At 36.4% G+C, this 25,603-nt stretch overlaps 1 protein-coding gene across 1 annotated transcript in view; it reads right to left on the bottom strand.

The window, feature by feature from the left end:
- URGCP (upregulator of cell proliferation) overlaps window positions 1-25,603 on the bottom strand; it is a 113,251-nt gene that overhangs the window by 53,209 nt on the left and 34,439 nt on the right. The window lies entirely within an intron of this gene.

Genomic DNA, 25,603 nt, shown 5'->3' with positions numbered 1-25,603 from the left:
GAAGAAGAAAACTCTTACTGTATGCAGATGACATGACACTATACATGGAAAACCCTAAAGATAACACTAGAAAATTACTAGAGCTCAGCAAAGAATATCATAAAGTCACAGGATATAAAATTAATGCACAGAATTCCCATGTATCCCTATACAGTAACAATGAAAAATAAGAGAAGGAAACAATCCTTTCCAACACTGCAACAAAAAGTACAACATACCTAGGAATAAATGTACCTAAGGAGGCAAAACTCTTCCCAGGTAGCACTGGTTGTAAAGAACCTGCCTGCCAATGCAGGAGACTTAAGAGACGTAAGCTCAATCCCTGGGTTAGGAAGATCTCCTGGAGCAGGGCATGGCAACCCACTCCAGTATTCTTGCCTAGAAAATCCGAGAACCCCATGGACTGTGGAGCCTGGTGGGCTATTGTCCATGAGGTTGCAGAGTCAGACACAACTGATGTGACTTAGCACACTGAAGTTAAAGTGCTGAAGGAGTGGATTTTGATTATCAAAAAATGTAGACCATCATATTCGGTTTGACCCTAATGTTATAAAGAATTTTCAAACTCTGGGAAATTTAAAAAATATTAAATTTCTCCAATGAGTTCATAAGAAGTTAAGAATTCTTTGGCTAGAAACAAAGTGAACCTAGAGAGTAATGTCAACCTCCTTCTCCTTGGAGATCTTTGCCTTACCAAGTGAAAGTTTGGGAGTTTGAGAAACAGAAACCAAATCTCGGGACCCACCCAAGGCAAGGACTGTAAAAGAATAGCCTCCATCCCTAAAGCTGGTACCACAAAGGGCCATATACACAGGACTGAGAGTGAAATAGCAGTAAACTGGCGTCCATTTCAGAGGAGAGTTGATTGTCTCCAATTTGGCTTAGGAGGGTAACCTCTGAGAATATCAAAGTGAGAGGTGGTCCTCACATGATTTTATAGCCTGAATTCATACTATTCAGGAAATCTGAAAATTGAGAAGTAAATTTGGAGTAAATTCTCGACTGGGAGTCCTTCTAGGAGCCTGTAAGACACAAGCACAGATATACATTTTATTCCAGGCCTCAAAAAATTTCTGAAATAAAATTCCAAGAAAAATGAGCATCTGATAGTCAAAAATAACACAAACAGAAACAAGGCTCCATGAGTGAGAAAAAACTCAAATCTTCAAGAATTTTAAATAAATGGAATTATTATCCATAGATTTTATGTAACTATGTTTAATATTTTGAAAGAAATAAAAGATAATCTTAACTATATTTACCAAAACAGATGAATGAGATTTGAAAACTAATCAAAACAAATAAATTATAATTAAAATCACAAGTGTAATGGGTGGCTTTAATTGCAAATTAGACATACTGAAAAGAAATTGGTGAATTGAAATACAGAAGTTAAAAAATTATCTAGAATGGAAAAAAAAGTCAAAGAGAAAATAAGAATAAGGGTTAAGAAGCAAAGAAGATGAAGAAAGTTTAATGTATATGTAATTATTGATCCAGCTGGGAAGGAAGGGAATGTGGAGAAGAAGCAATATCTGAAATATCTGCAGCAATATCTGAAAAAAATAATGACTAAGAAGTGACGAAAGGGAACAACTCACAGATCCAACAAACTAAACAAATCTCAAGCTAAAGAAACAAAAAGGAATCCATACCTGGTTATATAAGAATGAAATGAATAGCATGAAGAATATACTCTAGGGAAAAGGAAAATTGGCAGATAGAAGATCTGGGCAGCAAGAGGTAATAAAGAGCACAGGAAGCAGTAACTTTGTGGATAAATTTAAACTAACATTGGCCTTAAAAACAGTAAGAATATATTTGGGGTTAAATAAAACAATTTTAAAGGCAAGATTAGTAGACAAAGTAAGGTCCCCCACAGATGCCCATATTGTAATCCCTATAACTTGTGAATAGGTTATGTTATATTGCAAAGGGAAATGGAACTAATCAGATGATTTTAACAAGGGAAGAGTATATGGATGACTGGAGGAAGAGCAATGTCCACTACAAAGGGTCTTCAAATGTAGAAAAAGGAGGCAGAAGAAAATGTTAGAGTGGTGGTCTACAAGGACTTGATCTACTGTTGCTGGATTTGAGTAATGAGAAAGGGATCTGAGCCAAAATATACAGGCCATCTTTAGAAGCTGGAAAGGCAAGGAAACAAGAGTCCCTCTAGGGCCTCTAGCAAGGAGCAGAGACTTGCCAACAGCTTGATTTTAGCCCAGTGAGATCTGAATTGAACTTCTACAGAACTGGAAGATAATACATTGTGTTGTTTCAAGTCACTAAGCTTATGATTTGTTACAGCAGCAGTAGAAACTTAACACAGAGAGTTAACATGTCAACAATAGCATAATAGCAGATGCAAGAAAAGTACTTCTAAGACCTTTTAATTTATTGAGGGTGTAAGTAGTATGAAACTTACATGACATTTCTGGACATTTCTGACTCCCAATGTTGGCAACTTGAAATCAGCCATGACGGGAGTACTTAAGTCACAGAAATAAGTACATGCTACAAACCAGGCTTTTATTTACTAATATTATTTTTAATTTCTTTATTGCTTTTTGTTAAAGAGAAAAAGCATATTGTAATTCTTGAGTATAGAAGCAATATAGTCCTAACCCTAACTTCCAGACTGATACTGAATTTATTAAAAATGGTGTTATTTCTCAGTTGCTAAGACAGTGCTGGCTCTTTGTGACCCAATGGGCTGAAGCACACCAGGCTCCTCTGTCCTCCACTATCTCCTGTAGTTTACTCAGATTCATGTCCACTGAGCTGGTGGTGCTATCTTTCTCATCCTCTGCTGTCCCCTTCTCCTTTTACCTTCAATCTTTGCCAGCATTAGGATCTTTTTCAATGAGTCAGCTCTTTGCATTAGATGGCAGAATTACTGGAGCTCCAACTTCAGCATCAGTCCTTCCAATGAATATTCAGGGCTGATTTCCTTTAGAATTGACTGACTTGAATTTCCTTGCAGTCCAGGGGATTCTCAAGTCTTCTCCAGCACCACAATTCAAAAGCATCAATTCTCTGGTGCTCACCCTTCCTTACGGTCCAACTCTCACATCTGTACATGACTACTGGAAAAGCCATAGCTTTGACTACAAGGAATTTTGTCAGCAAAGTGATGTCTTTATTTTTAATACGCTGTCTAGGTTTTTCATAGTTTTTCTTTCAAGCAACAAGTGTCCTTTAATTTCATGGCTGCAGTCACTGTCCTCAGTGATTTTGGAGCCCAAGAAAATACATATAAAACAGGTGAGACAAGAAAAAGTACAAAGATGACAGTTATAAATTGGAACATTAGTGATTACAATCATAAAAGGCAAAACATGTCAGATTAATTTTTTAGAAGTGTACTACATATTATTAAAAAGACACTTCTGGAGTACAAGAATGCTGAGAATTTGAAAGCAAAAGGTTAGAAAAAGACATTTAGGGTAATTCTAACCAAAAAATAGTTGCTAAAGTTATACTGCTGCTGCTGCTGCTGCTAAGTCACTTCAGTCGTGTCCGACTCTGTGTGACCCCATTGACGGAAGCCCACCAGGCTCCCCCGTCCCTGGGATTCTCCAGGCAAGAACACTGGAGTGGGTTGCTATTGCCTTCTCCAATGCATGAAAGTGAAAAGGGAAAGTGAAGCTGCTCAGTCGAGTCCGACTGGTAGGGCCCCATGGACTGCAGCCCACCAGGCTCCTCCGTCCATGGGATTTTCCAGGCAAGAGTACTGGAGTGCGATGCCATTGCCTTCTCCAAAGTTACATTAATACTAGGTAAAATAGATTTCAAGGCAAAAATCACTACAAGTGAAAAATAGGGAAACTTCATAAAGTGTTATTTCACAGATAGATATAACAATTTTAAATTTGCACATGCCTAGTTATATAACATTAACTATAGAAAGTAAACATTGATACAATAATGAAGAGAAATAGATTAATCTACCATTATAGTGGAAGATTTTAACACATTCAGCACTTGAGAAACACACCAAGAAAATAAGCACATAATATATTTTCATAACTTGGCATAAGGCATATTTTCAGTGTGCAGAAAGTCTGCAATGATTGTGTAATACTCTCCTATCTTCCTCATTCAGCATCTCATAATGTTAATATCTGTAGAACCATAATACAATTGTCAAAACTGAGAAATTAACATTGTCACAATACCACTAACTAAACTACAGACTTTACTCAGATTTTACCAGGTTTCCCACTGGGAAAATTCTTTATTTCTTCCAAAATTCAATCCAAGATTCCACTTTGCTTTTGGTTGTAATGTTTCCTTATTTTTTCCTACTCTGTGACAGTTCCTCAGTCTTTCCTTGCCTTTCATCACCTTGACACTTTTGAAAAGTACAGTCCGGTATTTCAAAGAATGTCCTTCAATTTGGGTTTGCCGGATGTTATCTTATAAGTAGACTGAGGTTATAAGTTTTGGAAAATACCACAGAAATATTACTCAAATTTTCCCAGCTGTGACAATGGGAGCTCTTTTAGGCTGACTACTGTGTCTTTCTACATGCTCCCATTTTCTCTCTTTTTTTCCCCTAGCGCTTCCTGACTTTCTGCCACAGAAGAAACTCCAAAATTATCTCACATTTTCCTTGTCCTAACCCTGAAATTAACCACTTTTCCAGGGGGCACTGGTCATTTTTAATGGAGAATGGTACTTAGAAACCAAGATCTGTGTACTAGGTAGTTAGTTCATCCCCCTTGTTGTGTCACTCTTCTAGGTCCTCTCAGCTGCCAGAAAAAGGAAATGTGTATATATTAAGTGGTATGGACACACATCTATGTTGAAAAATTCATTAATACCTATATGTATATATTGGCAGAAAACAAAATGTGTTGGCAAGGATGTGGAGAAACTGGAACTTTTGTGGGTTTATAGTGGAATTATAAAATGGTGCAGTCATTGTGGACAAATATGGTTGTCCTCAAAATATTAAACATAGACTTGACGTTTAACCTTGCTATTTGCCTCTGGGCATAAACTAAAATAATTGAGAAGATGAACTCAAGCAATTCTCTGTAATCAGTGTTCAAAGAAGCTTTGTTCACAACAGCCAAAAGGTGGAAACAACCAAAATGTCCATCAGTGTATAAATGGATAAACAAAATGTGGTATATATAGTCTTTAAAAAAGAATGAAATTCTGATACATGCTACAGTGTAGCTATACCTTGAAGACATTATGCTAGGTGAAATAAGCCAAACAAAAATGTACAAATATTGTGTGCATATACTTAATATGAAGGAGTTTGAAGAGTTAAAAACACAAAGAAACAAAGTTGAACAGAAATTATAAGGGGTTGGGGAGAGGGAGAATGGGGAAATATTGTTTAGTAGGTGCAGAATTCCAGTTTGGGATTATGAAAAAGTTCTAGAAATTGATAATGGTGATGCTTGTACAATGATGTGAATGTACTTATTTTCACTGGACTAATACTTTAAAATTATCAAAATAATAACTTTGTGTTATGTATTTTTACCACAATAAAAATGCATATTAAAAAGGTCAAATTAATATCTCAGAATCTAATTCAGCGCAAGCAATAGCATAGCATTTTTCCCTCTGACAGTGAGAAACATGATCTTCATTATCATAGTATTTATCAGAACGCAGGCAACTTTTATTGATTAAGTTTACTGTCTTACTTAAGGATAGTTTGTGGCACCCCAAAACAATTACTATAGTAATATCAAAGATCACTGATCACAGATCACCATAACAAATGCAATTCATTTTCTAATGACTGCATAATAAGTAACCCATAGTAAAGATGTACTCTAGTTTAGCCAAACATTCTATTGATTGGCATTAAGGTAGCTTTCAGTTGTTAATTGTGTATATATTTATGTCCATAGAAAAATATTCGTGGAAAATGCACGTTTGTTTGTGTTCATGTAAGCTTAATTTTCACAAGATACATTATCTAAAATGAAATTTCAGAGAGTATGTGTATTTTTCATCTTAAATCAACCTCCAGGCTTTTCTTCCCAAAGAGTGGAGCAATCCATACTCCCATCAGGAGGATCTGAGGCCCTGCTCTGTAGTATGGTGACTATCTGCTGAATGGAAAAGAATATCCCTTTGTTGTTTTTCAATTTCATTTTCCGTGATCACTAATGAGGCTAGGAATCATTTCAAACTGTCTTCAATCATTGGATTTGCTCCGTTATAAGTTGTTATTCATACTGCTCACCTGCTTTTTCCATTGAGCGTTTTCCTTATTAATTTTTTATTGGAATATAATTGCTTTACAATGCTGTGTTAATTTCTGACGTACAATGAAGTTAAATAGCTATATGTGTACATAAATCCCCTCCTCTTGAGCCTCCTTCCTACGCCTCCATCCCACCACTCTAGGTCACCACAGAGCACTGGGCTGAGCTCCCTGTGCTATGCAGCAGCTCCCTACTAGCTGTCTATTTTATATATGATAGTGTATATATGTCAATGTTACTCTCTCAGTCGTCCCACCCTCTCCTTCCTTTCCTGTGTCTACAAGTCCATCCTCTACATTTGTATCTCTATTCCTGTCCTGCAAATAAGTTTATCAGTACCATTTTTCTAGATTCCATGTATAAGTGTTAATATATGGTCTTTCTTTCTTTCTTTTTTCTGACTTACTTGACTCTGTATGACAGGCTCTTGTTATTGTTCTTCACTCGCTTAGTTATGTCTGACTCTTTGTGACCCCATGGACTGTAGCATGCCAGGCTTCCCTGTTCTTCACTATGTCCCAGAGATTGCTCAAACTCATGTCTATTGAGTCAGTGATGCCATTCAACCATCTCATCCTCTGTCATTCTCTTCTCCTTCTTCCTTCTCTCTTTCCCAGAATCAGGATATTTTCCAATGAGTCGGCTCTTTGCATCAGGTGGCCTAAGTATTGGAGCTTCAGCCTCATCATCAGTCCTTCCAATGAATATTCAGGATTGATTTCCTTTAGGATTGACTGGTTTGATCTCCTTACTGTCCCAGGGACTCTCAAGCATCTTCTCCTGCACCACATTTCAAAAGCATCAATTCTTCAGTACTCAGCCACTACGTGGCCCAATTCTCACATCTGTACATGATTACTGGAAAAACCACAGCTTTGTCTATATGGATCTCTGTTTGCAAAGTGATGTCTCTGCTTTTTAATATGCTTTCTAGGTTTGTTATAGCTTTTCTTCCAAGGAGCAAGTATCTTTTAACTTCATGACTGCAGAAAGATATCAGGATACCATACCTTCTGCTTCTGTAAATACTTTTGTAAATACTCTTCAATTGGAAATAAAATTACATAACTCTTTACTTAAGAGAGAAAATATAAGTGATGTAAGAGATGAAAATACAAGAAAAAACATAGTGAAAATTTAAAATCCTGTTATCTAAAGTAACATGATTAATGAACTTTTCCTCAAAAGAAGTAGATTAGGTGCAATAAGACACTTAAAATTATTTTCTTTTCATGTATATTACTTGGTATTTGTGCATATCAATTAAAAAATGTATTAAATATATATATAAATTTATCATAAGCAAGGTTAATTTCTTGTTTTCTTTACAACATAGTATTTCTTTATATTCTCAGAATTGGATTAGATGTTTCAAGCCTCATTCAAAAAATTTTTTTTTTTTTTTTTTTTTTAAATATTATTTTATTAGTTGGAGGCCAATCACTTTACAACGTTTCAGTGGGTTTTGTCATACATTGACATGAATCAGCCATATAGTTACACGTATTCCCCATCCCGATCCCCCCTCCCACCTCCCTCCCCACCCGACTCCTCAGGGTCCTCCCAGTGCACCAGGCAAGAGCACCTGACTCATGCATCCCACCTGGGCTGGTGGTCCGTTTCACCATAGATAGTATACATGCTGTTCTTTCAAAACATCCCACCCTCACGTTCTCCCCCAGAGTTCAAAAGTCTGTTCTGTACTTCTGTGTCTCTTTTTCTGTTTTGCATATAGGGTTATCGCCACCATCTATCTAAATTCCGTATATATCTGTTAGTATACTGTAATGTTCTTTATCTTTCTGGCTTACTTCACTCTGTATAATGGGCTCCAGTTTCATCCATCTCATTAGAACTGATTCAAATGAATTCTTTTTAACGGCTGAGTAATATTCCATGGTGTATATGTACCACAGCTTCCTTATCCATTCATCTGTTGATGGGCATCTGGGTTGCTTCCATGTCCTAGCTATTATAAACAGTGCTGCGATGAACATTGGGGTGCATGTGTCTCTTTCAGATCTGGATTCCTCAGTGTGTATGCCTAGAAGTGGTATTGCTGGGTCATATGGCAGTTCTATTTCCAGTTTTTTAAGAAATCTCCACACTGTTTTCCATAGTGGCTGTACTAGTTTGCATTCCCACCAACAGTGTAAGAGGGTTCCCTTTTCTCCACACCCTCTCCAGCATTTATGTTGTTTTTATGTTTTTTTTTAAGTTTCAGTCTTTCTTTTCCTTTTATTTATTTATTTATTTTAAATATAAACTTATTTATTTTAATTGGAGGCTAATTACTTTACAATATTGTAGTGGTTTTGCCATACACTGACATGGATTCACCACGGGTGTACATGTGTTCCCCATCCTGAACCCCCCTCCTACCTCCCTCCCCATCCCATCCCTCTGGGTCATCCCAGCGCACCAGCCCCAAGCACCCTATCTCATGCATTGAACCTGGACTGACGATCCTTTTCATATGTGATAATATACATGTTTCAATGCCATTCTCCCAAATCATCCCACCCTCGCAGAGGGTCCCAAAGAGTCCAAAAGACTGTTCTATATATCTGTGTCTCCTTTGCTGTCTCACATGCGGGGTTATCATTACCATCTTTCTAAATTCCATATATATGTGTTAGTGTACTGTATTGGTGTTTTTCTTTATGGCTTACTTCACTCTGTATAATAGGCTCCAGTTTCATCCATCTCATTAGAACTGATTCAAATGTATTCTTTTTAATGGCTGAGTAATATTCCATTGTGTATATGTACCACAGCTTTCTTATCCATTCATCTGCTGATGGACATCTAGGTTGCTTCCATGTCCTAGCTATTATAAACAGTGCTGGTACCTGTGTCTCTTTCAATTCTGGTTTCCTCAGTGTGTATGCCCAGCAGTGGTATTGCTGGGTCATATGGCAGTTCTATTTCCAGTTTTTCAAGGAATCTCCACACTGTTTTCCATAGTGGCTGTACTAGTTTTCATTCTCACCAACAGTGTAAGAGGGTTCCCTTTTCTCCACACCCTCTCCAGCATTTATTGCTTGTAGACTTTTGGATAGCAGCCATTCTGACTGGTGTGAAATGGTACCTCACTGTGGTTTTGATTTGCATTTCTCTGGTAATGAGTGATGTTGAGCATCTTTTCATGTGTTTGTTAGCCATCTGTATGTCTTCTCTGGAATTGAGCTGCAGGAGTTGCTTGTATATTGTTGAGAGTAATTCTTTGTCAGTTGCTACCTGTGCTATTATTTTCTCCCATTCTGAAGGCTGTCTCTTCTCCTTGTTTATCATTTGCTTTTTTGTGCAAAAGCTTTTAAGTTTCATTAGGTCCCATTTATTTATTTTTGCTCTTATTTCCAATACTCTGGGAGGTGGGTCATAGAGGATCTTGCTGTGATTTATGTTGGAGAGTGTTTTGCCTATGTTTTCCTCTAGGAGTTTTATAGTTTCTGTTCTTACATTTAGATCTTTAATCCATTTTGACTTTATTTTTGTGTATGGTGTTAGAAAGTGTTCTAGTTTCATTCTTTTACAGGTGGTTGACCAGTTTTCCTAGCACCACTTGTTAAAGAGATTGTCTTTTCTCCATTGTATATTCTTGCCTCCTTTGTCGAAGATAAGGTGTCCATAGGTGCATGGATTTATCTCTGGGCTTTCTATTTTGCTCCATTGATCTATATTTCTGTCTTTGTGCAAGTAACATACTGTCTTGATGACTGCGGCTTTGTAGTAGAGCCTGAAGTCAAGCAGGTGATTCCTCCAGTTCCATTCTTCTTTCTCAAGATTTCTTTGGCTATTCAAGGTTTTTTTTGTATTTTCATACAAATCATGAAGTTATTTGTTCTAATTCTGTGAAAAATACCATTGGTAACTTGATAGGGGTTGCACTGAATCAATGGATTGCTTTGAGTAGTATACTCATTTTCACTATATTGATTCTTCCAATCCATGAACACACTATATTTCTCCATCTATTTGTGTCCTCTTTGATTTCTTTCATCAGTGTTTTATAGTTTTCTATGTATAGGTCTTTTGTTTCTTTAGGTAGATATACTCCTAAGTATTTTATTCTTTTCATTGCAATGGTGAATGGAATTGTTTCCTTAATTTCTCTTTCTGTTTTCTCATTGTTAGTGTATAGGAATGCAAGGGATTTCAGTGTGTTAATTTTATATCCTGCAACTTTACTATATTCGTTGATTAGCTCTAGTAATTTTCTGGTGGAGTCTTAAGGGTTTTCTATGTAGAGGATCATGTCATCTGCAAACAGTGAGAGTTTTACTTCTTTTCCAATCTGGATTCCTTTTATTTCTTTTTCTGCTCTGATTGCTGTGGCCAAAACTTCCAAAACTATGTTGAATAGTAGTGGTGAGAGCAGACACCCTTGTCTTGTTCCTGATTTTATGGGAAATGCTTTCAATTTTTCACCATTGAGGATAATGTTTGCTATGGGTTTGTCATATATAGTTTTTATTATGTTGAGGTATGTTCCTTCTATTCCTGCTTTCTGGAGGGTGTTTATCATAAATGGATGTTGAATTATGCAAAGGCTTTCTCTGCATCTATTGAGATAATCATATGGTTTTTATCTTTCAAGTTGTTAATGTGGGGTATTACATTGATTCATTTGCAGATATTGAAAAACTCTTACATCCTTGGGATAAAGCACACTTGGTCATGATGTATGATCTTTTTAAAATGTTGTTGGATTCTGTGTGCTAGAATTTTGTTAAGGATTTTTGCATCTATGTTCATTAATGATATTGGCCTGTACTTTTCCTTTTTTGTGACATCTTTTTCTAGGTTTGGTATTAGGGTGATGGTGGCCTCATAGAATGAGTTTGGAAGTTTGCCTTCCTCTGCAATTTTCTGGAAGAGTTTGAGTAGGATAGCTGTTAGTTCTTCTCTAAATTTTTGGTAGGATTCAGCTGTGAAGCCGTCTGGTCCTGGGCTTTTGTTTGCTGGAAGATTTCTGATTACACTTTCAATTTCCGTGATTGTGATGGGTCTATAAAGAGTTTCTATTTCTTCCTGGTTCAGTTTTGGAAAGTTGTACTTTTCTAAGAATTTGTCCATTTTTTCCAAGTTGTCCATTTTATTGGCATATAGTTGCTGATAGTAGTCTCTTATGATACTTTGTATTTCTGTGTTCTGTTGTGATTTCTCCATTTTGATTTCTAATCCTGTTGTTTTGATTCTTCTCCATTTTTTATTGATGAGTCTGGCTAATGGTTTGTCAATTTTATTTATCTTCTCAAAGAACCAGTTTTTAGCTTTGTTGATTTTTGCTAAGGTCTCTTTTGTTTCTTTTGCATTTATTTCTGCCCTAATTTTTAAGATTTATTTCCTTCTACTAACCCTGGGGTTCTCTATTTCTTCCTTTTCTAGTTGCTTTAGGTGTAGAGTTAGGTTATTTATTTTACTTTTTTCTGGTTTCTTGAGGTAAAGCTGTATTGCTATGAACCATCCCCTTAGCACTGCTTTTACAGTGTCCCATAGGTTTGGGATTGTTTTGTTTTCATTTTCATTCATTTCTATGCATATTTTGATTTCTTTTTTTATTTCTTCTGTGATTTGTTGGTTATTCAGCAGCGTGTTGTTCAGCCTCCAAATGTTGGAATTTTTAATAATTTTTCTCTTGTAATTGACATCTAATCTTATTGCATTGTGGTCAGAAAAGATGCTTGGAATGATTTCAATTTTTTTTTTTTAATTTACCAAGTCTAGATTTATGGCCCAGGATGTGATCTATCCTGGAGAAGGTTCCATGTACACTTGAAAAAAAGGTGAAATTCATTGTTTTGGGGTGAAATGTCCTATAGATATCAATTAGCTCTAACTGATCTATTGTATAATTTAAAGTTTGTGTTTCCTTGTTCATTTTCTGTTTTGTTGATCTTTCCATAGGTGTGAGTAGAGTACTAAAGTCTCCCACTATTATTGTGCTATTGTCCATTTCCCCTTTGATACTTGTTATCATTTGCCTTACATATTGTTGTACTCCTATGTTGGGTACATATATATTTATAATTGTTATATCTTCTTGGGATTGATCTTTTGATCATTATGTAGTGTCCTTCTTTGTCTCTTTTCACAGCCTTTATTTTAAAGTCTATGAGTATTGCAACTTCTGATTTCTTTTGTCTCTATTTGCATGGAATATCTTTTTCTAGCCCTTCACTTTCAGTCTGTATGTGTCCCTTGTTTTGAGGTGGGTCTCTTGTAGACAACATAAATAGGGGTCTTCTTTTTGTATCCATTCAGCCAGTCTTTGTCTTTTGGTTGGGGCATTCAACTCATTTACATTTAAGGTAATTATTGATAAGTATGATCCCATTGCCATTTACTTTGTTGTTTTGGTTTTGAGTTTATACACCCTTTCTGTGTTTCCTGTCTAGAGAAGATTCTTTAGCATTTGTTGGAGAGCTGGTTTGGTGGTGCTGAATTCTCTCAGCTTTTGCTTGCCTGTAAAGCTTTTGATTCCTCCTTCATATTTGAATGAGATCCTTGCTGGGTACAGTAATCTGGGTTGTAGGTTTTTCTCTTTCATCACTTTGAGTATGTCTGCCATGCCCTTCTGGACTGAAGAGTTTCTACTGAAAGATCAGCTATTATCCTTATGGGAAGCCCCTTGTGTGTTATTTGTTGTTTTCCCTTGCTGCTTTTAATATTTGTTCTTTGTGTTTGATCTTTGTTAATTTGATTAATATGTGTCTTGCGGTGTTTTGCCTTGGTTTTATTCTGTTTGGAACTCTCTGGGCTTCTTGGACTTGGGTGATTATTTCCTTCCCCATTTTATGGACGTTTTCAACTATTATCTCCTCAAGTATTTTCTCATGGCCTTTCTTTTTGTCTTCTTCTTCTGAAACTCCTATGATTCGAATGCTGAGGTGTTTAACATTGTCCCAGAGGTCTCTGAGGTTGTCCTCATTTCTTTTAATTTTTCCTCTTTTTTTCTCTCTGCTTCATTTATTTCTACCATTCTATCTTCTACCTCACTTATCCTATCTTCTGCCTCCGTTATTCTACTGTTGGTTCCCTCCAGAGTGTTTTTTATCTCATTTATTGCATTATTCATTATATATTGACTCTTTTTTTTATTTCTTCCAGGTCCTTGTTAAATATTTCTTTCATCTTCTTGATCCTTGTCTCCAGGCTATTTATCTGTAACTCCATTTTGTTTTCAACATTTTGGTTCATTTTCACTATCACTATTATCAGGTAGACTCCCTATCTCTTCCTCTTTTGTTTGGTTTGGTGGGCATTCATCCTGTTCCTTTACCTGCTGGGTATTTCTCTGCCTTTTCATCTTGTTTATATTGCTGTGTTTGGGTGGTCTTTCTGTATTGCGGCAGTTTGTGGTTCCTCTTTATTGTGGAGGTTACTCGCTGTGGGTGGGGTTGGATGAGTAGCGTGTCAAAGTTTCCTGGTTAGGGAAGTTTGTGTCAGTGTTCTGGTGGGTGGAGCTGGATTTCTCCTCTCTGGAGTGCAATGATGTGTCCAGTAGTGAGTTTTGAGATGTCAGTGGGTTTTGGTGTGACTTTGGGCAGCTTGTATATTGGAGCTCAGGGTTATGTTCCTGTGTTGCTGGAGAATTTGCGTGGTATGTCTTGCTCTGGAACTTGTTGGCCCTTGGGTGGTGATTGATTTCAGTGTGGGTATGGAGGCTTTTGATGAGCTTTTATCAATTAATGTTTCCTGGAGTCAGGAGTTCTCTGGTGTTCTCAGGTTTTGGTCTTAAGCCTCCTGCCTCTGGTTTTCAGTCTTATTCTTACAGTAGCCTCAAAACTTCTCCATCTATACAGCACCGATGATAAAACATCTAGGTTAATGATGAAAAGTTTCTCCACAGTGAGGGACACCCAGAGAGGTACACAGAGTTATATGGAGAAGAGAAGAGGGAGGAGGGAGATAAAGGTGACCAGGAGGAGAAGAGGGGGAATCAAAAGGTATGAGAGCAAGCTAGCCAGTAATCACTTCCCTACATGTTCTCCACAGTCTGGATCCCTCAGAGATGTTCACAGAGTTACACAGAGAAGAGAAGAGGGAGGAAGGAGACAGAGGTGGCTAGGAGGATAAAAGGGGAATCAAAAAGAGAGAGAGAGATCCAGTCAGTAATCAGTTCCCTAAGTGTTCTCCACAACCTGGAACACACAAAGAGAGTCACAGATTTGGGCAGAGAAGAGAAGGGAGTGGGAGAAGATAGAGGCGACCTGGTGGAGAAAAAGGACAGTCAAAAGGGGGAGAGGGCAATCAAGCCAGTAATCACACTCTTAAGTAAAAATGGGTAGTGAAGATTGGGTTCTTAAAGGTACTAAATTGATAACAAATACCAAAAAGCAAAGGTTAAAAATCTAGAGTAGAGGTTAGACTCTCAAAAATATAATATTAAAAAAACAAACAAAACAAAATCACAAAGATTATTAAAAATATATATGAAGTTTGCTTTAAAAATAGGATCTTTTTTTGCAGGGTTATAGTAAGTTATAAAAATGAAAATTAAAGGAGTAATAGAGGACTTAAATTTTTTTTTAATTAAAAAAAATGATAATAGTAAAAATATATCTAGGACTTTCTCTGGTGGTGTTGTGGACAGTGTGGGGTCAGTTCATTTTCAGATCAAGTGTTCCTTGATCCAGCTTATACTTCTCAACATCTATAGGCCCCTTCCTATGCAGTCGGTGCTAACGCAGGGTTTTATTCTATTGCACCTGTCACTTCCAAAGCGGTTCCCTCTGTTTGTTTTAGCTTCTTCTGTTTGCTGGTCTCCTCAGTGTCTAATTCCCGCCCTGACACAAGGGGGCGGTGGTGGTCACTTTTCTAGGCTCACGTGTTCAGTCCTGCTGTGGGGAGGGAGGAACCCTGCAGACAAATCTCACTGGCGTGTGTGGGGAGCGCTCGCAGTGTCCCGGCCACACTGGGTTTGCCCCCGCTCACGGCGTGTGTGCTTTCCCGGTCTACACTGCTCAGGCTCCAGGTTGCTCTGCCAGGAACTGTCTGAGGCGGGCCCAGGGTTGCGTGCACTTCCCAGGTCTAAGTCGCTGAGGTTCAGGTTCTTGGATACTCCACAAAGGTGCAGACTCGGTTGGGACTGCGTTTTGTGCCCTTCCCAGGCCCGAGCAGCTCAGGTAACCAGAAAAATCACTAAGATAATAAGCTTTCTAGACTGTTAGCAGTAATATTAGATGCCAGAGTAAGTGGAACTATATCAAAGTTTTGACTGAATAAAATTAGAAATCTAACATTCTATTCATACTTAGTCAAACAAGTGGAATTAATGTTATATTATTTTTAGTTATGCAAAAACATAAGTTTTCTAAAATATATATTATATTATACATACTATTTATACATATATATGTATGCAAAAGCTTTCTACTATGCTTGATAAAGGCTTAAGAATGAACAACAACAAAAAATAGATTGAGGTATTGGAAAGTATAGATTAAATGAAATGGGAGCACTGAATATGGAATAGAAAAAGTGAAACAGACTAGAGAAAAGTAAAAGATCATCATATAGTCCAGTTGTTTTTAAGCATGGCTGCCCATTAGAATTGTATCTGGAGCTTTGGAGGAAAAAAATAAAACCTGGGCATTAATATTTTTCAAAAAATTCCAAGATAATTCTAATGTATATTTGGATTTTGAAAAGTAATTACAGGTTTTTCTATAAATGGTTGTTTTAATGATATAGAATTCTATCATTTTCTGTTGACCAATCAAGATACTGTTAAAATGAATAATAGTTAATCTCAATAGTAAAAAAATGTTTATCATTTTTTACAAAGAGTATCCAGGGAAAAGAAAGATAATTGCAATTTTGAGCCATAATGGAAAAATGGTTCACCTGACAATATAAAATAATTACATACAATTTTAGAGGTTAAGTAGAGTGATATGGCAAGTGAAGGTGCATACATGCACATGTTTTCATTCACCAGCTAGTCTATGTCTTTTGACTGGTGCGTTTAATCCATTTACCACATTTTTTTTTTAAATTATCGTTTTCTCAGGACATATGTCCAGTAGTAGGATTGCTTGGTCATATGGTAGTTTTATGTTTAGTCTTTTAAGGAATCTCCATACTGTTTCCACAGTGGCTGTATCAATTTACATTCCCACCAACAATGTAAGAGGGTTTCATGTTCTTCATACCCTCTCCAGCATGTATTGTTTGTAGATTTTTTACAATAGCTGGTGTGAGGTAGTATCTTGTTGTAGTTTTGATTTGTATTTCTGTGGTAATTAGTGATGTTGAACATCTGTTCATGACCTTCTTGGCCATCTGTATGTGTTCTTTGAAGAGAGACCTATTTAAGCCCTGCATCCATTTTTTTATTGGGTTGTTTGTTTTCTTGATATTGAGCCCCATGAGCTATTTGTATATTTTGTATATATTTGTATATTTTGGAGATTAAACTTTTGTATGCTATTCATTTGCAAATATTTCCTCCCATTCTGACAGTTATCTTTTCATCTTATTTTGGTTTCTTTTGCTGTGCAAAAGCTTTTAAGTTCAATTAGGGACCATTTGCTTATTTTTGTTTTTATTTTCTTTATTCTAGGAGGTAGGTCAAAAAAGATCTTGCTGTGGTTTATGTCAAAGAGTGTTTTTCCTACGTTTTCCTTTATGAGTTTTATAGTGAATGGTCTTGCATCTAGATCTTTAATGCATTTTGAGTTTATTTTTGTGTATGATGCTAGGTAGTATTCATTTCATTCTTTTATATGTAGTTGTCCAGATTTCTCAGCACCACTTATTGAAGATGTTGTCTTCTCTATTGTATATTCTTGCCTCCTTTGCCATAGATTAGGTTACCACAGGTGCATGAGTTTGTCTCTGGATTTTCTATTCTGTACCACTGGTCTCTATTTTTGTTTTTGTGCCAGTAGTACCATGCTGTCTTGATTACCATAGCTTTGTGGTATAGTTTGAAGTTGAGGAGCCTGATTTCTCCACCTCTGTTTTTCTTTCTAAAGATACTTTAGCTATTTAAAGTGTTTTGTACTTCCATACAAATTGTAAAATTATTTGTTCTAATTCTGTGAATAATGCCATTGGTAATTGATAGGAATTGCACTGAATCCTCAGCAGTGGCATTGCAAAGCAATCCAAAGTAGATTGCTTTGGATAGTATATTCATTTTCAGAATATTAATTCTTCAAATCCAAAACATGGTATATGTATCCATCTGTTTGATATCTTTGATTTCTTTCATCAGTGTTTTAAAGTTTTCAGAGTACAGCTCTTTTGCCTCCTTTGTTGTTATTATTCTTCGGATGGTGACTGCAGTCATGAAATTAAAAGCTACTTGCTCCTTGGAAGGAAAGCCATGACAAACCTAGACAGTGTTTTAAAAAGCAGAGATATCACCTTGCCAACAGTGGTCCATATAGTCAAAGCTATGGTTTTCCCAGTAGTCATCTACAGATGTGAGAGTTGGACCATAAAGAAGGCTAAACACCAAAGAATTGATGCTTTTGAATTGTGGTGCTGGAGAAGACTCTTTAGACTCCCTTGGACAGCAAGGAGAACAACCCAGTAAATTCTAAAGGAAATCAACACTGAATATTCATTGGAAGGTCTGTTGCTGAAGCTAAAGCTCTAATACTTTGGCCGCCTGATGCAAACAGCCGACTCATTGGAAATGACCCTGATTTTTGGAAAGATTATAGATTTGGGCAGCAGAGGATGAGATGGTTAGATAGCATCACCAACTCAATGTACGTGAATCTGAGCAAACTCTGGGAGTAAGTGGAAAACAGAGGAGCCTGGCATGCTACAGTCCATGAAGTGGCAAAGAGTCAGGAATTATTAGCAACTGAATAACAACAAGTCTTGGATTTGATTTTTGAGTCCATTATTCACAAGGCTGTCAGAACTGTCAAGATCAAAGATTAAATTTCCAGTGTCCATGGGCTCAATTGTCTTTTATTTTTTACTGTGATGAAATATACATAACAGAGACACAGAAGTGCTTGCAGAATACCAGCTGAAAGTGGACAGGAGTAACTAACCACCAGAAAGGAATATATAGACCAATGGAAAACTTGGATGAAGGAAGTAGCGGGGGAAATAGGAGAGTTAGTTGGACTGGACCTCCCCTAGGTGGGTGGGGGAACTGAAGTAGGGCGTCTGATCCCCACAAGAGAGCAATTGTTTGGGTCAGAGGAGAAACATTTGAGGCTCAGAGTGAAGCAACTGATCTGTGGCAGGTTAATGGAATAAGGATCAGACTATATTTGCTGCAGCCACAGGTACCCTAGACAGGGACATGAGTCCCCTAGAAGGTGTCATCTGCATATCTGAGATTATTGATATTTCTCCCGGAAATCTTGATTCCAGCTTGTGTTTCATCCAGCCAGGCATTTTGAATGATGTATTCTGCATATAAGTTAAATAAGCAGGGTGACAATATATAGCCTTGATGTACTACTTCCTCAATTTGGAACCAGTCTGTTGTTCCATGTCCAGTTCTAGCTGTTGCTTCTTGACCTGCATACAGATTTCTCAGGAGGCAGGTGAGGTGGTCTGGTATTCCCATCTCTTGAAGAATTTTCCAGTTTGTTGTGATCTACGCAGTCAAAGACTTTGGCATAGTCAATAAAGCAGAGGTAGGTGCTTTTCTGGAACTCTTGCTTTTTTTATGATCCGACAGATATTGGGAATTTTATCTCTGGCTCCTCTGCCTTTTCTAAATCCAGTTTGAAAATCTGGAAGTTCACAGTTCACATACTGTTGAAGCCTGGCTTGGAGAATTTTGAGCATTACTTTGCTAGTGTGTTAGATGAGTGCAATTATGCAGTAGTTTGAACATTCTTTGGCATTGGAATGAAAACTGAGCTTTTCCAGCCCTGTGGCCACTGCTGAGTTTTCCAAATTTGCTGGCATATTGATGTAGAACTTTCACAGCATCATCTTTTAGGATTTGAAACAGCTCAACTGGAATTCCATCACCCCTGCTACCTTTGTTCAGAGTGATGCTTCTTAAGACCCACTTGACTTCACTTTTCAGGATGTCTGGCTCTAGGTGAGTGATCACACCATCATGGTTATCTGAGTCATGAAGAGTCATCTTTTTTGTATAGTTCTTCTATGTATTCTTGCCATGTCTTCTTAATCTCATCTTGCTTCTGTTAGGTACATACCATTTCTATACTTTACTGTGCCCATCTTTGCATGAAATGTTCCCTTGGCATCTCTGATTTTCTTGAAGAGATCTCTAGTCTCTCCCATTCTATTTTTTTCCTCTATTTCTTTGCATTGATCACTGAAGAAGGCTTTCTTATCTCTCCTTTCTATTCTTTGGAACTCTGCATTCAAATTGGTATATCTTTCCTTTTCTCCTTTGCCTTTAGTTTCTCTTCATTTCTAAGCTATTTGTAAGGCCTAAATGGTAATTTTGTTTAATTTTTTGAGGAACAACCATAACTGTTTTCCACAGCGGTTGTGTCATTTTCCCATTTGGGAAAAGAATATGTCAAGGCTGTATATTGTTGCCCTGCTTATTTAACTTATATGCAGAGTACATCATGTGAAATACCAGGCTGAATGAAGCACAAGCTGGAATCAAGATTGCCAGGAGAAATATCAATAACCTCAGATATGCAGATGACACCACCCTTATGGCAGAAGATGAAGAAGAATAAAAGAGCCTCTTAATGAAGGTGAAAGAGGAGAGTGGAAAAGTTGGCATAAAACTCAACATTAAAAAAAACTAAGATCATGGCACCCAGTGCCACCACTTCATGGCAAAGAGATGGGACAATGGAAACAGTGGCTGACTATTTTCTTGGGCTCCAAAACCACTGCAGATGGTGACTGCAGCCATGAAATTAAAAGACGTTTGTTCATTGGAAGAAAACCTATGACAAACCTAGACAGTATATTACAAAGCAGAGATGTTACTTTGCTGACAAAGTTCCGTCTAGTCAAAACTATGGTTTTTCCAGTAGTCATGTATGGTTGTGAGAGTTGGACTATAAAGAAAGCTGAGCACCGAAGAACTGATGCTTTTGAACTATTGTGTTGGAGAAGACTCCTGAGAGTCCCTTGGACTGCACAGAGATCAAACCAGTCAATCCTAAAGAAAATCAGTCCTGAATATTCATTGGAAGGACTAATGCTGAAGCTGAAACTCCAATACTTTGGCCACCTGATGCAAGGAACTGACTCCTCAAAAAAGACCCTGATGCTGGGAAAGATTGAAGGCAGGAAGAGAAGGGGACAAAAAGAAGATGAGATGGTTGGGTGGCATCACCAACTCGATGCATATCAGTTTGAGCAAGCTCCAGGAGTTGGTGTTGGACAGGGAAGCCTGGCCTGCTGCAGTCTATGGGGTCGCAAAGAGTCAGACACGACTGAGAAACTGAACTGAACTGTGAAATTTTGCATTCTTACCACCAGTGTACAATTCCCATTTTCCCTCCCCCTCACTGATACTTATTTACTGTTGCTTTTTATAGCAGTCATCCTAATGCATGTGAGGAGTTATCTCACTATAATTTCAGTTTATATTTGTTGAGTAATTAGTGATGTTGAACATTGCTTTATGTGCTTATCAGTGATTTTGCTTATCTTCCTTAGAGAAGCACCTGTTCAAGTCCTTTACCCACTCTTTAAACATGTTGTTCTCTTGTTTAGTTTCAGGAGTTCTTTATATATTATAGATATTAATCTCTGACTAATATTTTATTTTCAAATATTTTCTCCCATTTTGTGAGTTTCTTTTTACTTTCTTGGTGTCTTTTGATACATAAATATTTTAAATTTTCATGAAATCCATGTCTATATTTATTTTTTATTGTTGTCTGTGATTTTTTGGTATCATATCCAATAAGCCAATGCCAGATCCAACGTCATAAAGTGTATGTCCTTTATTTTCTTCTAAGAGTTACGGAGTTTTATGTCTTAAATTTAGGTCATGGATCCATTTGGAATTACTACAGTTTGAATTAATGGAAGTGTGAAGTGAAAGTCACTTAGTCCTGTCCGACTGTTTGCCACCCCATGGACTATACAGTCCATGGAATTCTCTAGGCCAGAATACTGGAGTGAGTAGCCTTTTCCTTCTCTAGGGGATCTTCCCAACGCAGGGATTGAACCCAGGTCTCCCACGTTGCAGGCAGATTCTTTACCAGTTGAGCCACCTGGGAAGCCCTAGGTTGAATGATGTTCCCCCGAAATTCATGTTTAAGTCCTAACCCCCAATGTATTTGCAGGTATGATCTTTAAGAAGTAATTAAGGATAAATGAGGTCAAATGGGTGGAGTCTTAGTCCTACAGGTTTAATGACCTTAGAAGAAGTGGAAAAGAAATCAGAGTCCCTCCTTCACCCTCCCTCCATATACACTGATTAAAGGCCTGGTGAGCACAGAGTAAATTGTAGTCATCTGCAAGGCAGAGGAAGGCCCTCAGCAGAATCTTAATCTTGCACTTCCCAGGCTCCAGAATTGTGATAAAATTAAATTTACAATGTTTAGCTACCCAGTGTATAGGATTTTGTTGTAGCAGTCCAAGCTCACACGTGAGCTTATTTTTTGTATCTGGTGTGAAGGTCTAATATCATTTTTTTGCATGTGGATATCATTTTCTCAGCACCATTTTGTGAAAAGCCTGTCCTTTCCTTCATTGAATAGTCTTCATCCCTTTGTTGAAAGTCATTTGTCCATTTACTTGAGGTTTTACTTCCAAGCTGTATATTCTATTCAGGTAGTCTATATATGTAGGTATTTTGCCAGTACTATACCATTTTGACTACTATGGCTTAATACTAAGTTTTGAATCATGATGGGCAAGTCCTCCAGCTTTGCTCTTTTTCAAGATGGTTTTCAGTATCCCTTGAGATTCTGTATGTATTTTAGAATTTTTTTTTTCATTTCTGCAAAAACCATCATTGGGATTTTGATAAGGATTTCATTGAAATGGTAGGTTTCTTTGGTAATATAAATAATCTTAACAATATTAAGATTTGCAATGTGAACTTAGAATGTCTTTCCATTTGTTTATGCATCCTTTAATTTCTTTTAGCAATGTTTTGTAGTTTTCACTGTATATGTCTTTTACCTTGTTGCTTCCTAAATGTTACTATTTTCTCCTTTTTGATGCTAATATAAATAGAATAGTCTTCTTAATTTCCTTTTGGTTCACTGTTAGTAAATAGAAATGCAACTGACTTTTTGTGGTGATTTTGTATTCTGTGATTCTACTGAAATTGTTTATTCTAACAATTTCTGTATGTGTATGAGATCGTTAGTGTTTCCTACCTGCAAGATCATATCATTTGTGTAGAGAGATCATTTTACTTTTTCCTTTCTAATGTGGATGCCTTTCATTTCCATTTCTGGCCTAACTGCTCTGGTTAGAATTCCAAAGACTATATTGAATAGAAATGGCAAAAGTGAACCTTCTTGTCTTGTTCCTGACCTTAGAGGAAAAGCTTTCAGTCTTTCACCATTGAGTATGATGTCCACTGTGGGGTTTTCACATATAGATTTTACTATGTTGAGGTGTTATGTCTAGTCATAGTTTGGTGAATGTTTTTATCATTAAAAAATGTGTTAAATCATGTAAAATGCTTTCTATGCAACAATTGAGATAATCATTATGGTTTTTCCCCTTGTCAATATGTCAATGTAACATATTACAATGATTCATTTTCCTATGTTGGACCATCACTAAATTCTGGGTATAAATCTGACTTGGTCAGAGTGGATAATCCTTTTTCTTTTGAGAAAACCTGTCACGGGGCAAACATTATTTTACATTTTCAAATTACAAAAATATAAGCATGTAAAGAATACAATCTATTTCACGTAAGAATGGTTCTAGTCATTTAAAATTTATAAATAATTTGGTATATGTAATTTACCTACAAGCCTTAAAACATGCAACATCTACTGAATGACATACACTATTCAATTCAGCTTTTGCTAGTTAAATGAAGTTTTTTAGACTATTTTTAAACATAGGAAAGGAGGGTGTTTGGGCAATCTGATGATTACTAAGTGTAGTTTAAGAAGTCAATCCAAAGTAAGAATGAGCTAATTTTTAGTAAGATACAATGAGTACATATGATCAGTAGCAAGATGTGGTCTAAATTTCAATTCTACTCTTCTCTTATTTAATGTTCTTTCATTATTATACCATAAATAAAGTGTGTAGATTGGGGCAAAAGTAAATGAATTACGTGTTTTTAAATTAAATGATAAAACATTAGCTTTGAGTTGCAGTGTAGAAACAAAACAGGCACATCTAGCTTTAAAGCATTAAAAAAATATAGAAATGATGTTTAAAATTTAATTGACAACTAAAACTAGGTTTATTTATCTTTAGATGTTGAGACACAAAATTAATCAACTAATCAACTTGTCCTTTTTAAGTTTATAGTTTTATAATGAGCTGTTATTCTCTATTTTGTCTGTAAAAAGGCAAAGAGCTAGTTACCTAACAAATATGTTTTAAAACAGCTCTATTTGCTCAATGTCATGTGGAAGAACAAGGCATAAAATTAAATATTTTTAACATTAAGTGGCTAAAACATAACAACAGTGCAAAATAGAGGAAAATCACTTATTTGGAGGATGGCTAATACACAAGAGACTTCCAATCTAAAATTCACATTAAAGTCTTTGAAGTTAATGGTGTCACAAAGAGAAAGTAATAGCTTTGTTTACAATTTTTGTAGTAATCCTTATTGCTGACATTTTACCTCCATAATTTCTTGCATAAATTTATATATATTACATATACATATATATATATATGTGATAAACATGAAGGGAAGTGGGAAAACCTTTAAAAATCATTCTTGGAACAATGTGACACATGAGAGTATTTGGCAAGTATACACATTACCTTAGTGATTTAAAATATGCTATATTTTTTAATAAGGTAGAAAATAAGTACTAAAAATTTAACATTTGGCCACCTGTCCTTACCTTGGGCTCCAACCCCATATCTCTACACTTCTATTCCTTACTCTTCCATTAATTTATTAGCACTACCACCATTCACAGGAAAAAAATATTTTTAAGAAATTTTGCTTTTAAATCACCAAATGTATCAGATATTCAGGTATCAACCAGAATATTATGCATCTCTTTAGTAGATCTAGTCACTCTACAAGAAAATTGGCAAACATAACAGACATTGCTTAACATGAAAAAGATATCTCTACATGTGATTGCAATGTCAAAGCAGTTATGCATACCTAAGTCAATATATTTTCATCAAACTGATTTGAATAAGTCATATTAAAACAGCATTACTGGGACTTACTGAAAATAGGCAAGTATTTTATTACAAAATTAAGGTACTAACAACAATTTTTAAACAATCCACTTCCTCTCAGAATTAAGTTATGCTGGGGGGGGGGGGCGGGGTCGGGATGAGGAATACTTGTAACTCCATGGCTGATTCATGTCAATGGATGACAAAACCCACTGCACTGTTGTGAAGTAATTAGCCTCCAACTAATGAAAATAAATGAAAAAAAATAAAAATAAATAAAATAAAATGAAAAAAAAAAGAATTAAGTTATGCTAATATCTCATAGAAAGCATTATGGAAGGATTTAATTTCTGTGATATGCTGGGCTCACATTGAGTATGTTAGTACAAGGATCATATGTTTAAGAATGCTATTAGTATAATATTTATATAAAGCATGCAAAAGCTAGCATTAAAGCTTTTAATGGCACATTCCAAAATGGCAGCACCTAAAAAAAGAGGCTGCTAGAAATTTTTTTTTTTTAATAAAAAGTTTTATTGGAGAAAAATAGAACCACCATGTACACAGGGAAAAGAGCACAAAAATTCAACTGATACACAGAACTGAAAGTCACAGCTACCCAATGTTGTTTGTGACTACGTTTCAATTTCTTAAATGGCTTCCCTAAATTTTTTAAATAGCCTTGCCAATTTTTTTCAGCTTAAATAGCATCAAGTTTTCAAAAAATTAAGAGCCTCAGTGAAGGGACCAGCTTTTAAGATAATGAAGGTGACACCAAGAGTTTCCTAATAGGACCAATTCTACCAAAAAATTCCTGAAGCACATAACTACTGAGTCTGGTAGAACAGTAGCTCAGAGACCATCAGGGATGAGTTAGAACACTGACTCAGATGGTCCAGTATGCAGAGAGGGCAAACAAAAAAGGTGCATTTCCCTGTCAGATGAGTTCACGTAAGAAAACCAAGGAGGTGCTAAGAAAATACAGGCAATGGCTACTCAAAATAATTAAGAAGGCATTCTAAATACCACATATTATTAGACAACAGTGTATAAAGTGATGCAATTAGAAAACAGGCAACTTAAAAAATATATGGTCACAGGTCTTTGAGAACTCAAGAAAACAA

Source organism: Muntiacus reevesi, chromosome 4, assembly GCF_963930625.1.
Source record: "Muntiacus reevesi chromosome 4, mMunRee1.1, whole genome shotgun sequence".
Classification (NCBI taxonomy): Eukaryota; Metazoa; Chordata; class Mammalia; order Artiodactyla; family Cervidae; genus Muntiacus; species Muntiacus reevesi.
Note: the sequence above shows the minus strand (reverse complement) of the source record. Positions and strands in the feature narration are given on the sequence as shown.